Source organism: Vicugna pacos, chromosome 17 (genome assembly GCF_048564905.1).
Source record: "Vicugna pacos chromosome 17, VicPac4, whole genome shotgun sequence".
NCBI classification, from domain to species: Eukaryota; Metazoa; Chordata; class Mammalia; order Artiodactyla; family Camelidae; genus Vicugna; species Vicugna pacos.
Genome location: NC_133003.1, coordinates 25073074 through 25086810, shown reverse-complemented (window position 1 = coordinate 25086810; position 13737 = coordinate 25073074). Strand labels below are relative to the sequence as shown.

Here is a 13737-nt window from a genome sequence, read left to right as displayed (position 1 = left end):
TTAGCCATTCTCAGGAGGATGACAGTGGCAGTGGTGAGAGGAAAAGCCTGGACGGTACGTCCAAAGATCGACAATGGATTTCCCAGGTTTAAGTTTTTATTTTAAAGTCTTTTTTCTTCCGGTATTGTCTAATTGTTCTATAATAAGCTTGTATGATTGCTCCATGAAAAGTTGTTTGGTTTTGTTTTGATAAGAAAAGCAGTGGCTGAGAGAACAGGTTTCAAGTGACAGGAGCCACAGTGTCAAAGGCCACTGGGCTGTGCCTCTTGGGGAAAATCCTTTATTGACTCGCCCATGCACCCGGGTAAACATGCCCACCTCACAGACGTGAGGGGGGATTAAATGAGATCATGCAGAGCTCAGTGGTTTATACTGAGCATGCGTATATTAGTATACTATGAATATAATTTTAGAAATGGTAGCTATTAATATTATTCATGGATATTTTCTTTTGCATGATAGCAGAAACATTCACACAATAGTGAAAAAGGAAGAAAAGTTTATCTCTAATTCCATCACCCCAGCCAATCCAGCTATTGTCATTTGCCCCCGGCCTCTTCTAGTCGTGACCCACATGATTTGTACATATTTATAATCATATTGTAAGTGCAATTTTATATTCTGATTTCCTTCAGCTAACATATGATAAGCATTTTCTGCCACATATGAATCATTAAATGGTGATTTTAAAAGCCATACTTAGTCAGGGACAATAAGATGCAGTGACCCTCTCTATAGCAAAAGCAGTCTCCTTCATATTTTCTAAATTAAAATCCCTCAAGATGACCGATGCTGGCCCTTGAAGTAACCAAGTTCAGTGTAATAAAACCAATGTCACAAGGAGGCAAGCAAATCAGGGCACTTTGGGTGATGAGGGAGCATTAACCTTTTATACGCTTTTGAAAGCCAATGGGTTTCAGTTTGCTAGAAGGTACAGTTGTACCTCAGAATACTATCTAAAGATGTCCTGCCCTTCTGATGTGAGTGCAGGATCTGACCTCCTGGACCAAGCCAAGCGTATTTGAAGCCTAAAGATAAGGAAGGCCAAGCCTGCCATGTGGGCCGCTGCTCTTCCTCCCCCACTGGCAGAAGTGTAGGCAGGCGAAGGTGGGGAGGGACAGGGCCAGCCAGAGCACGGAGGTGAGAGGGCACAGCACTAGCTTAGGAACAAAGGAGAGCACATTTAGGCAAGAAAACCAGGTGTGGATCGGGAAATAGTGGGGAAATAGGTTGTCAAAATTGCCGGCCTGGAAAATGGAAAATGGGAGTTCCACTAAGGAGCTTTGAATGTAATCAGGCGGGTATTGGCGAGCCGCTGAGAGTTGTTGAATAAGGAAGCGGGCCAGCCAAGGTGCTGAGTGGGAAAGAGAAGAAAATAAAGTAGTGTGAGTAGACCAAAAAGAGAACAACTCCAACAGGGGTGCAGAGGAGGAGGAAATCCCAAGAGAGATGTCTGCTGATGGGCACTAAATGCCCTGTTCCAGGCTCTTTTCTGGGTACTCTGTGTATACTCACCAATTCAACCCTATAACCATCCTCTGATTTGAATACTATTATTATAATTCCTGTTTTCTGGATGAAACTTATTAGGTGATCTGGGCAACTTGCCAAAGTCAAGAGTAGTAAGTGGCAGCCCCAGCACAGCAATCTAAGTAGACTGGTTCTGGAGAGAGGCCACCAGGTAAGTGGGGGAGGCACTCAGAGCAGAGGTGACAACACATGCAAAGCCAGAGATGAACAACAATGCCCCCCCCCAAAAAAAAAGAAAAAGAAAAACAATGTCCCACCTATGGAAGAAGATACAAGTTCCAAGGTGCAGATGGTGAACAGGTGGGCTAGAGAAGAAATTCTTGAAATTTCTGTGACTGGCAGTGTGGAGACAGAGGCTGAGAAGCTCTGTGCCTCTGCTTGTCCCCTGACACAGTTGTCCCCAGAAACCTGCACAAGAACTTGTTTCACACACTGTATTGTTTACAAGCTGGTTAGGGTTGGAGGCTGAGGCTGCCTCCACTCTGGCTGGTCTCAGTCTTCATCCATCTAATACACATTTATTGTGCGCCTCTCAATGAAGAGTCCTGGAGATGCAGAGATTAACAAACCTGGCGCAGTGCCTACAAAAACGCATCCTGTGGTGAACTTCATTCCACTCAGCACGTAACTAGTTGGGACAGAGGATCTCTTGATATAGTACCTCAAGCCTCTTTGTTCTTTCTTATGAACATCTCATCCTACAGAGCTGTGAGCTTGAAAAAGCTGCTGCCTGCTGGAGAGATCAGGCTTTACTCGCTCGTCACTGATAAACAGCCCGCATAAGTGATTTCATCTTGATTTTAGCTGCGTACAAATCAGATGATCCAAGCCAATGTTTTCTTGTCAGATTCAGAATTCTTCAGCTCAGAGCATATCCAGGAAGCCAGCCTCCCCTTCCTCCAGGTCCCTGAGACAAAGGCCACTAAAGATGGTTCCCAACTTAAGCTCTAAAGAAGAAGATGCTGGAACCCAGATTCCTCTATGTCCTGAGGATGCTTATTCTGGGAGAACTCAGAGGTTCTTTCAAGGGTGAACTCTAATGGGGCAAAGATCTGGAGGTCAATTGGTTTTCCCTGAATATGGACCATCCATGGGGGCACAACTTGAGCTTGCTTTTTTCACTGTTCTCACTGCCCCATATTGGGAATATCCACTTGTCCATTCTCAGAACCACTGGATCAGTTACAACTTGTCTCAAGTCTCTGCAGGTAGCATTAATAGGACTGAAGTGAACTTGCACTGAGTTGGGGGTATGCTGAGAATTGCTGAGCGTCTGTATAAGCAGCAAATAGCCCAGATACAACTCTACACAAGGATGAGCAATTATCATGGAAATAGAGGGGCATTTAGGAAAGTGTCAGGGGCAGGCAGCAGCGAAGATTTGCCTTTGCCTAACACAGGTTTACAAAAAGACCTACATCTCTACTCAAGGAAGATTGCTTCTTATGCAATTAAAATAAATCCTCCATCTGTCTAAAAATCACTTACATAAAGCGCCCCCTTCTCCCTCGCCTCCTCCGGTTCTTCATCTGTGGGCCAGGTCAGACTTTTGGCCACCTACCCCAGGCCAACAGCTAATGTGTGCGTATCCATGCACAGCCCATAGCTAACTGCTAAGGAGAGCCCCTTAGTGGATAGCTTGCTCTAAACATACATAGGAGCAATCCTTATGTGGGGAGCATGCTTCCTCCATATCCATTAGCATATAGTTCCATCTGCATCCCTGCTGCAAGCAGTTTGAAAGTAGATAAAGTCTGAAAATATTACATATGTATGTCTGTACACAAGCTCACCCAGAGCATGTCCCTGAGCAGAATGGATGAGAGGTGGCTTCCCTGGAAAGGGTTCAAAATCTTCCATCCCTCTACCTATACAAAGACACAAATGCTCATTTGTTCCTTTAAAAGATGAGGATACTGGGAGGGTTGTTTCCCAGGATGGACTTGCAGACTCCAGGATAACGCTGGTGGCCTGTTTGCTGCCTACATCCCTGAGGCTCCAGAAGTCCCAGCTGGCAGGGACGAGAAAGCACATGTGTCTCAGAGAGCAGCAGAGCCCTCCCCAGCCTTCTAGGCTGACCTCAGGCTTGCACTGTCCCACTCGCTCCTCCTCTGCACTCTCGTCTGTGAGAAGGCGCAGTACAAGGACATAAGCGAGATGGTGAAGCCACAAATGGCCTGGGCTTGGGCATCAGTCAGAGATGAACTCAACTTGGGCTCTGTACTGACTAGCTTTGTGACACAGCTCACTTAATCTCCAAATCTCATTTTCCTCATCTGTACAATAGGGACAGCAGTGCCTGCCTGCCTGCCTACCAGGGATTGAATGAGATAATGCATATGCAGAAACCTGCATTCTGTGTGGAAGCACACCCCACAAATGGTAAGTCACAGCATTTGTGATGCTTGGTTGTCTTACCTGCTTAATTACCGCTTACTATATCACCAGTTCTTTGAAGGCGGGATTAATAACTTACTGCTGTATTCCAGTGGATAAATGTAGTTCCAGGCACGCAGTAGGCATTCATTAAATACTTGCTGAATTTGTTGAATGCATAATTAGTATCTGTAGTAACAAGTAGCTTGTAATACTTATGATGCTTAATTTTACGTCAACATGGCTGGGCCGTGGTGCCCTGATACATGGTCAGACATTCTGGATGTTTCTGTGAGGGTGTTATTGGATGAGATTAACATAAACTGAGCCTACTCTCACTCTTAGTCTGCTGTTGCCCAGAGAGCATGTCCAGGCCAGCCTGCTGGAGGATGGATATGGGGCACAGAGCCAAGACGCCACATTAACCCCAGCCCAGGCCATCCTAGGTCAGCAGTCAGTTGTCAGCTAACCCCCAGATATGTGAATAAGCTCATTAAGATCAATAAGAGCTGCCTGGCCTGTCACCTCTGAAGATGAACAATAAGTGCTTTGAAAGCTATGGAGCTTGGGGTTGGGGGGGTGTTCCATTGAATTACACAGAACTGATACATGGAACTCACAAGTCACTTGCCCAAGCCTGGCTACCTCCACAGCCTGTGCTCCACCCACTGCATCACATGGCAGTGGGTGTCACCTAAAGGCAGGTATCCCACGTGGGAGAAAACTTTTAAAAAGTGGAGCTACCTTTGCCACGGTAGGACGGCATGCCTACCAGGCGCCAGGCTGCCCAATAGGCAAGCTAAGCGCAGGTGCCAGGCATAGCCTAGAAAAGCAGGGCAGCTACACAGAAATGAAAAACTTTTTTTTAAGAACTTGATATTTCAAAAAATAAGCATCAAAGTAGTCATCCTAGCTTTTTCAGAATTCCTTATGCTATTTTACTGTTTAGAGTTTGTTTTTTTTTTAAATGAGAATTATATTTTGGGAGGGGGTGTGGGTTTTGAGCCCTAAAGTGTAGGTGGGCCCCCTCCTCTCTAGGGATGTGGGGACCTAGGGCTGCATGGAGCTGGAGCAGCACTGCAGGGCCTGCAGGAAGTAGCATATGAAGCAGCTTGGGGGGCGGGGTGTGGGGGACACCCAAGTAACGGAGCTGGGCTTCTGCAATCTGTTTCCCACTGCTTGTGCCTGTGAATCATCTATATCCACACTCCCTCACAACCCGCATGTTACATAAATAATATACAAAATGAGCAAAATCCAGCCACCACCACGGACAAGCTTGACCTTGGATAGTCATGGAGGAGTGAGGAGAAACGGCTGCTTTAGAGAGTTGTGTGGGCTCCCTCCAGAAGAGCGAGTTTTGATTGGCTTCTCTATGTCACTAATAGCTTTTAGAAAGTCAGTCACCTTCAAGGCCCAGGCCCTTAGGAAACGGTCTTCAATGTCAATTTCTCACCCAGTAAAATCCCTGAAAACGAAAATAAAAGTGGGCTTGCATTCCAAGAGAAAAAGGAACACAGAGCAATTCGAGATTTGGAATGCTTGTGAAATCCAACTTGGGGGAAGGGTGAGTGTAGGAGGGGAATAGTCAGTCACTAATGAAATGAGCAAAAATATGAGTGCCCAACTCACATGTGAAATCTAGGGACAGAAATCTTTGTTTTCTCTCTGAATATTCAAAGGTTATGCAAAATCGTTACTGCCAGGTAGGGCCTCGAGAAAGTTTCCGTGGACTCTAACTTGCTCTCAGAGTAGATCAGCTGAGAAGATGATCAGGAGAAATCAGCAATGCCCAGGTTAGTTAGCAGGGGGCAAAGGAGGATGAAGAGGGAGGAAAAGGAGGGAGGAGGAGGAGGAGAGAAATTTTTATTGAGCACTTACTTTGTGCCAAGCATTATATTATTCAGTCTCCCCCACAACCTTACAATGTTGTTATTATTATTCCCATTTTATAGGTGAGAAAATTCAGAGAGCTTAGGTAACTTAGCCAAGACCATTGAACCAGTATGTGTCAGACCAGGGTTTAGAATACAGGCTCTTTGATTTAAATCTCATTGGCTAAGTCAGGGGTCTATATAGTTCAATTGCCTTGATACATATTTAAATGTTTCCCATTTGGAGAAATGCATCTATAACTGCAAAGCACTTTATTCTGTATCAACACAAACTGGTTTATTCTCAAAACACAAAATTTATTTTTGAAGTAAATGTTACTGAAGAATCTTCCTTAGCATGCCTTAAATGAATACCATATGAACTTATTTTGGTAGAGGAGGCCTCCTTCTCCATTTTGGAAATGCTGTTAACTTATATGGTCCTCCCTCATCACTCATCCACTGACTCAAGATACGTTTATTGAGCACCTGCTAAGTACCAGATACCCTGCTTATTCCTAGGACTTAGCAGATAAGGTTACTGCCCTGAAGGAGCTCAGAGTCTGTACCTGAGGTTGTTCAAAATGAGGCCTCCAGAACTCACAGGTGTTAGTATCAGAAACAGAGGCACAGCACAAGAAGAGAACAAGTAGATTCTCTTCATCTGGCATCTTAATAACTGAATGTAGCTGCCGCTTAGTAACTAAGTATTATCAGACCTCTGACCAAGTCATTCATATTAAAAAAAAAAAAAGAAGAAAAAAAGCATTGTGCTTACAAATCACTGCTTCCTCATTTGATTCTACCAGTATAGCACACTCCTAAAATAAAACAAAAAGAGTCAAACATTTTAGCTTCCCAAAACTGGACCAAAGCCAGTACCCTGGGCGTCTGCTGTAGAATAACCAAGACCCTTTCTGTAAACCTATAAATAAATTTCAGCAGATGCTTGGACTCAAAGAGTCCAAGTGAAAAAACCAACCCTCTGGTCCTCAGAAACATGCGTACTGCCTCCTTTCCTGACCCCACTCCAGCTTTAGAAAGCTGTGTTTTGGGAAGCTATTAATGCAGAAAACAGTATTTCCAAAATGATAAGTTACCCCAGAAAACCCTACCAAAATAGGTAGCTCCAAAAAGAAGTGAGTGAGCTCTGTGTCCTAGTTCTAAGAGGTCTCTTCTACCCTGAGGTTCCAGGGGAAGTTCGGAGGGAGAGCCTCTGGACAGGCCTCTTTCAGGCCAGTGATGAGCTCCCTGCTGAGCTACTCCATCCCCATCACTGACCACTCAGAATGCCAAGTCTCCCAACTGTGAAAGCCAACCTCATTCCATCGCAGGATTAGAATGGACATCAAGTCATCAGTTTCCAACTCTGGTTTTGTACCTTCACAAGGGGGAACCCATGTCTAAAGGATGGCACATAATTTTCAAAACAAATTAACTTTAATTTGAAAAGGTAAGGAGCCAGCAACCCTTTTAGGAGTATAAAGAGAACTGAAAATGAGAGTAGTAAATAATAAGAAGAAGAATACACTGTAAGCTTCTTAAGAATAGAGACTTTTTCCCTCCTGTTCCCTGTTGAATCCACAATGCCTGAATATTCAGGTGCATAATATATGTCTCCTGAATGAATGGATGGGTGATACTCATAGGTGGGTTTACCACGTCCCAGACTCTGTGTTAATCCTTCATTTCATTATCTCATTTAAACTCCTTGACCTAATGCATGTTAGGTCAGGATGTGTCCGCTGAGTCAGTGGGGCAGGTGGCCCCACTGAACATCAACCTTCTACTCAGTGCTGGTTCTGGGAACACATTCCCCTCCCACAAGGGCACAGTGGGCTCCCCACTTTTTCCAAGGGTTTGTGTATAGGTGTGTGTGTCTTTAAATTTTACATATGCCCTGGAAACTATAAACAAATACAAGTAACTAAAAAAAAAAAAACTGGCTTACAGCTGAAATACCCATCTTTTCCTCTTACAAATTATTAGAGATATAAATTGAGCTCGTATTCTCCATCTCAGAGTCAACAAAATGTGCATTCTATGTGAAAATTTTTCATTATAATATGTCTTATAACTCAAAATTTTAAATCATGTTCTTAAAATAAGAACTCCACCTACTCATGCCACTGGGGAATTCAGTGTTGATAAAGCATATACAAGTATATGTCTACTCTCAATAAATTTACCGTCAGACAAAGGAGTGAAGACATGGACACAGATACTGATAACACCATGTAGAAAATGAGGAATGGCCGGAGTGGACCGCACACAGAGCTACAGGGGTTCAGAAGGAACACTTCCAAAGAGGAAATACCAGAGGCATTTAAAGGGATATCAATCATCTAAATCAGAATTGTATTTAAAAACAAAACAAAACTAATATGGTTCAGGGAACTTGAAAATATCTTGGAAAACAGAAACGAAAAGGAAAGATGACAAAGCACCCTCCTTTTTTTCCCCTTCTGTGGGTGATTTTTACACAAAAGTCGATATTGTATTTATTCCGTGTAATTGTGCTTCACTAATCGGAGATCCTGTTCTATCATCCTCTCGATTATCTTGTTTTCCTGCCTCATTTGCTTTCTGCTTCCAAACTCTGGCAGTTTTATCCTACAACATTATCACAAAGTAAAATTTAACTGAATTTGCGATTTGAAATCATTGATTTTTCTAAGTTTAAACAAACAGAAGCAACTGCCAGATACTTCATACGGAAAATCTTCTGAAAGACAGTATTAGATTGTTTCATGGAATTCCATTCTGGAAGGAGAAATGCTAAAGAGTGAGAAATGTGAAATTTTAAAATAAATGGGAAAAATGATCAATGAGCAGAGGGGTATGGAGAAACGAATTCTCCCATAGCAGAGGAAATTTGAGATGACTCTCTTTGACTGTGAGTGGACAGAAAACCTTTCCATGAGACACTTTGCAAAATTCTTCACATGTCCTGCAACCACGTTTGGTAGTAACTTGTTCTTAAGTGCATTGAATGGGGAGCCTATAAGAAGATGAGGGAGCAAAAGATGCTATTTTGAAGAGCCAAAATAAAAGCTTAATTCTGATGGAATGAGGCTCCCTACCTTGGCAGGGCTGGGTTTGGCATCACGGTCTACCATGGTAGAAGCACCAGCACGGAGTCAGTGCAATGGGAAAGAAGAATCAGGTGAAACAGCCAGTGTAGTAAGGAGAGAGGAAGAACAGTGAGAAGGAGGGAGCAGCGACGGGGAGCAAGTGGAACACTTTAATGACAACTGGAAGAGAATTCTAGAGCAGGTGTTGGATTCCAAAAAGGACAGTGGATGGGGACTAAAAACCAAAGGCTGTTATCACTGCCAAGTAACCCCATGGTTACTCTTCTTCCTGAGGAAGGAAGAGAATTCAGAGTAGTCTAAGCTTGCCCAGGTACTGTGCCAGTCATATTAACAGCCCAAATTCACTGGGTCTCGTCCCACACAAAGTCCTATCTAGTAACTTCAGAGAGAACCTGGGATGTCTTGCTTAAGTCACAAACATCCTTGGTGCGTGCCCTAGTTGATGTCAACTCTTTTCAAAGCCAACGGAGGGCTGGCTCCTCCCTACTACTGCTGCTGGCCGCCCTGCATGGGAATACTGATAAATGGAGACAGTCTCAGAGCCGTACCCCTCTGGGTGCCAAGGCCAAGCCAGGTTCCCCAGAGTTTTCACTACATCAGAGCAGCTCTCTGAGGTGCTCCTCTGTCCCACTCTGTGCTGTCCTGAGTCTCCTAGGTTCTGCAGTGGTACTGCTTGTGCTGCCAGAAGATACCACCCTAATGAAAGCTGCTGCTTGGCTTGTGCCTGCAGCCCTCTCCAAAGGGCTCAGATGAGGTCCGGGGGCCCAGCAGGAGAACTCAGGCCTGAAACATACCACATACTCTTCTCCTGTCTGCCCTGTTCCCGTCTCTTCCCGGGTATCCAGCTTCCTCTCTGAGCAAGTCTCTCTTGCCCATATAAATTCATTCCTGCAGAGAGATACAAGCTGGCCACCTGCCCCACTGACTCAGCGGACACATCCTGAGCCATCAGAATTCCAACCACAGGCCCAGCCTGGGACTCCTGGTCCTCAGTGAACACCCATCACTGTGAAGCCAGGTACTTTGAGAAGTTGCAGAGGACAGAGGTTCAAGGGGAGAGTGGTTCCAAAGGCGCTCTGTGCAACACAGAGAGTGAATGTGAATTCCAGACTGTTTCCAAGAGCTTTTTACTCTATATGTCCCCAGGTAGGGGCTAGGGATGCAGGGGTGGGGTGGAGGTGAGCTAGTGGTGTTACAGTCAAGAGGAATTGTACCGACTAAACTACTTAAGCATTCCAAAAGAATGAAGGCGCCAGAGCATATTTTGCTAGTACCAGAGTAATTTTTTTTTCAGTTCTAAATTTACTAATAAATGTGTGAGTCAAATCATTTTTCCCAGCATGCACCACAACCCACCCACTTGTCACACAAATGTGCATTATATGGACTTCCTGGAGAGTAAACAAAAGCTCCAGATCAGTGAATTACAGAGATGAAATTATTTAAGGTATTTTGCTTGTAAACTCATGGAACCTGCCAGGCCCAGATGGAAAATTGGTAATTGATGTTTATGAACAGTGTTCCCCACAGCTGGGGGAATCTGGCTGGCACATGGTGGTTCACCAACTCCCAACAGGTCTCACTTCCAAGCTCCCTCCACATCCATCTCGGCAGTAAGGGCCCCAAGAATGAACTTCCTAAGTTCTCAGACTGGTGATCATCCCATTTTCTGGAAGCCGATGTGGACTTTGGGGCCTGAGCAGCTCACCATGCATCCCCGTTCCGCTCCACATCACCCATATTCTGTTGATGCTTCAAAATCTGAATTCACAGGAACACCCTGCACCGGATTCTTTGGAGTTCTCAGAGATCTGGGATGGAGAGCCAGTTCTGCTGCCAAGACCTCAGAAATAGCACAGAATGAAATCTGCCAGCATATGGCTTTAAAAAGTCGGCTCACCTTTCTCAAGAGAAATTAGCACATAGCAAATGAAAATCACTAATGTTCCTATTCATCTGGCATATTATTCCCCTTGGATATGAAGTGGCTCTTCTCCAGCCTGCAACTAATGATGTCTTGACCTCTGATGCTCAAACTTGTGAGCGATTCATCGTGTCCAGTCACCAGCACTGAAGGACTCAGGGAGGACAAGAGGCCTGGAGCTGCTGTCTCGGTTTCAGCTCAGCCACTGACTGTGCATTTTACACAAGTCTGTTCTTTCTCTGGGCCTCAGTTTCTCCAGGTCCAGCCAGAGCATAAACAAGAACCCCTGGCCCTCCCTCCCCCAATGATATTAAGATCCTATTCTGTCTAAGAGATCTGAAAAATCTGAATTCTCAAAAGTCAAGAGAAGGAATCAGATGTGGGATTGACTGCTGGCTCAATGACTTGCTAGCTTTGCAGCACTGGTAACATCTATTAGCCAATTTCCCCGACCCCACCCTCACCTACCATTAACTGGAGTTGATTTGGGGGTGGAGAGAAGGGAAGGTATTCTGAGAATGGCTTCAGAGGTTCTGTTTTATTTCAGCAACCCTAGTATTTGAAAATAGGAACCACCAAACAGAAAACATAGGAGATGATTATTTGCCTTGTAAATGAATTCTATCAAGCATGGATACACTTAAATTCTTCTGTTTCTTGGCAGATTGGGGAAATGTCTGTTGGTGGTCTCCATCACCCTGAACTAGTTATGGTGCTAGATGCTTTCACTTTAATCACCTCCTCTACGTCTTTTAATGCCCTGATACACTGAGACCCATCCAGGTCACAGGACCTGCTTAAAGTTCCAGAAGTAATAAATGTTGGTAGGATTTCAACTCAGGTGGTTTGCCTTCAAGGCTCACATTCTTCCCACAGTTCCATACTGCTTCTCAGGCACAGGGAGACTCCATTTGAATTAATAAATAGTTAGGTGTCCTATTTGTGAAATATTTCCCTAAGAAGAGGCATAACATCAGTGAAAGGGAAAATAGGATCCTAGTGAGACAAATATGTCCTTTACATCTCAGTCCTTAGAAACCTAACCATTGCAGGTGAGACTCACCTAGACTGCTTTATTGGTTATTGGGGGGTTTTTTTTTTTGTATATATATATTTTTTATTGAAGTATAGTCAGTTTACAATGTTGTGTCAATTTCTGGTGCACAGCACACTGCTTCAGTCATACATGAACATACATATATTCGTTTCCATATTCTTTTTCACCATAAGTTGCTACAAGATATTGATATAGTTCCCTGCACTATACAGCATGAACTTGTTTATCTAAAGACTACTTTCACCTGCACCCCAATGTTCATAGCAGCACTATTTGCAATAGCAAAAACATGGAAACAGCCTAAATGTCCATCAACAGGTGACTGGGTAAAGAAGAAGTGGTATATTTATACAATGGAATACTACTCAGCCATAAAAACCGACAACATAACACCATTTGCAGCAACATGGATGCTCCTGGAGAATGTCATTCTAAGTGAAGTAAGCCAGAAAGAGAAAGAAAAATACCATATGAGATCACTCATATGTGGAATCTAAAAAACAAAAACAAACAAACAAACAAAAACAAAGTATAAATACAGGACAGAAATAGTTTCACAGAGAATACAGACTTGTGGTTACCAGGGGGGTGGAGGGTGGGAAGGGATAGACTGGGATTTCAAAATTGTAGAATAGATAAACAAGATTACACTGTATAGCACAGGGAAATATACACAAAATGTTATGATAACTCACAGAGAAAAAAATGTGACAATGAGTGTGTATATGTCCATGAATGACTGAAAAATTGTACTGAACACTGGAATTTGACACAACATTGTAAAATGATTATAAATCAATAAAAAATGTTAAAAAAATAAATAAAGAGTACTTTATTGTTGAAATACAGACTTTTTCCCTCAGGTAATCGGCACAAGGCTCTGTGCTGGGAGAAAAGGGACGAGGTTACTTCTTCCCTGACTGCCTATTTTACCATGGCAGGCTCTCAGCATGTAGGCTTTAATACCAAATCCAAATCAGAACTTTTTAATTTTCCCTGAGAAAATAAAAAATATTTTATTTCTAACTGTTAGCACTTAAAATAAAGAGGAAGCCTTAAAAGAAAAGATAACCAGGTTAAGTGTATAAAGTTTAAAAATTTTACATGACAAAAACACTAAATAAACTTAGAAGAAACTGACAACTTAGAAAAAATTAGAATATATAATAATTATCAAGTAACTAAATATATGAGCATTTTAAAATTATTTTTTAATGAATACCCCTTTAGAAAAATAAGCAAAGGATCTCAAAAGGCAAGTGGTGAATAGTCAACGAAGTACAAATTAATATATATACTGCTTATTAAATTTGTTGATAAGACAACAGGACAAGAGGGAACTGGTAAAAATATAGACAAAATGACCCCTTTGTTCACTGCTGATTAATGTGGATTGACACAACATTTCAATAATTCAATGATATATTAAAACAGTTTCTATTTCAACTTTTTTGGATCTTTTTCAATAAGCATACATTGCTTTGTAATATCAAAAAATAGTAATAATATCTTTAAATGTGCTCACCTGGCACAATTATTTCCTCGGCATAAATTCTTAGGAAACAATCATGCTTGTATAAAAATATTTAGCTAGAAGAGATAATGACAACATTGATTATAAGAGCAAAAACTGGTAAGGCAGAAACAACTAATTGCTACACAGTAGCCATTCTTCCCTTTTTTCTCAGCAATTGAATTCTTTTGATTACCACTTGAAGCCTCCCTTACAGCTGAGTATGGCCAACTACAGGAAAGCAAAAGTGTTGTAGAGGAGGCTTAAAACAGGAGGCTGCTTAAAGTCAGCTAATTTGGCTGGGAGGAGCCTTTTGAACCCTTCCTTCCTTCTCCTCTGTACTACAGAACTTTGATGTGATGTCCAGA

General features: G+C 42.8%; 1 long non-coding RNA gene across 4 annotated transcripts in view; it reads left to right on the top strand.

The window, feature by feature from the left end:
- Positions 1-13737, top strand: part of LOC140686773 (uncharacterized) — a 98700-nt gene that overhangs the window by 43766 nt on the left and 41197 nt on the right. For all 4 annotated transcript variants that reach the window (XR_012060671.1, XR_012060673.1, XR_012060670.1 and 1 more), the window contains exon 3: positions 3818-3912. This is a non-coding gene — a long non-coding RNA (uncharacterized lncRNA). The remainder of the gene's footprint in view (positions 1-3817; positions 3913-13737) is intronic.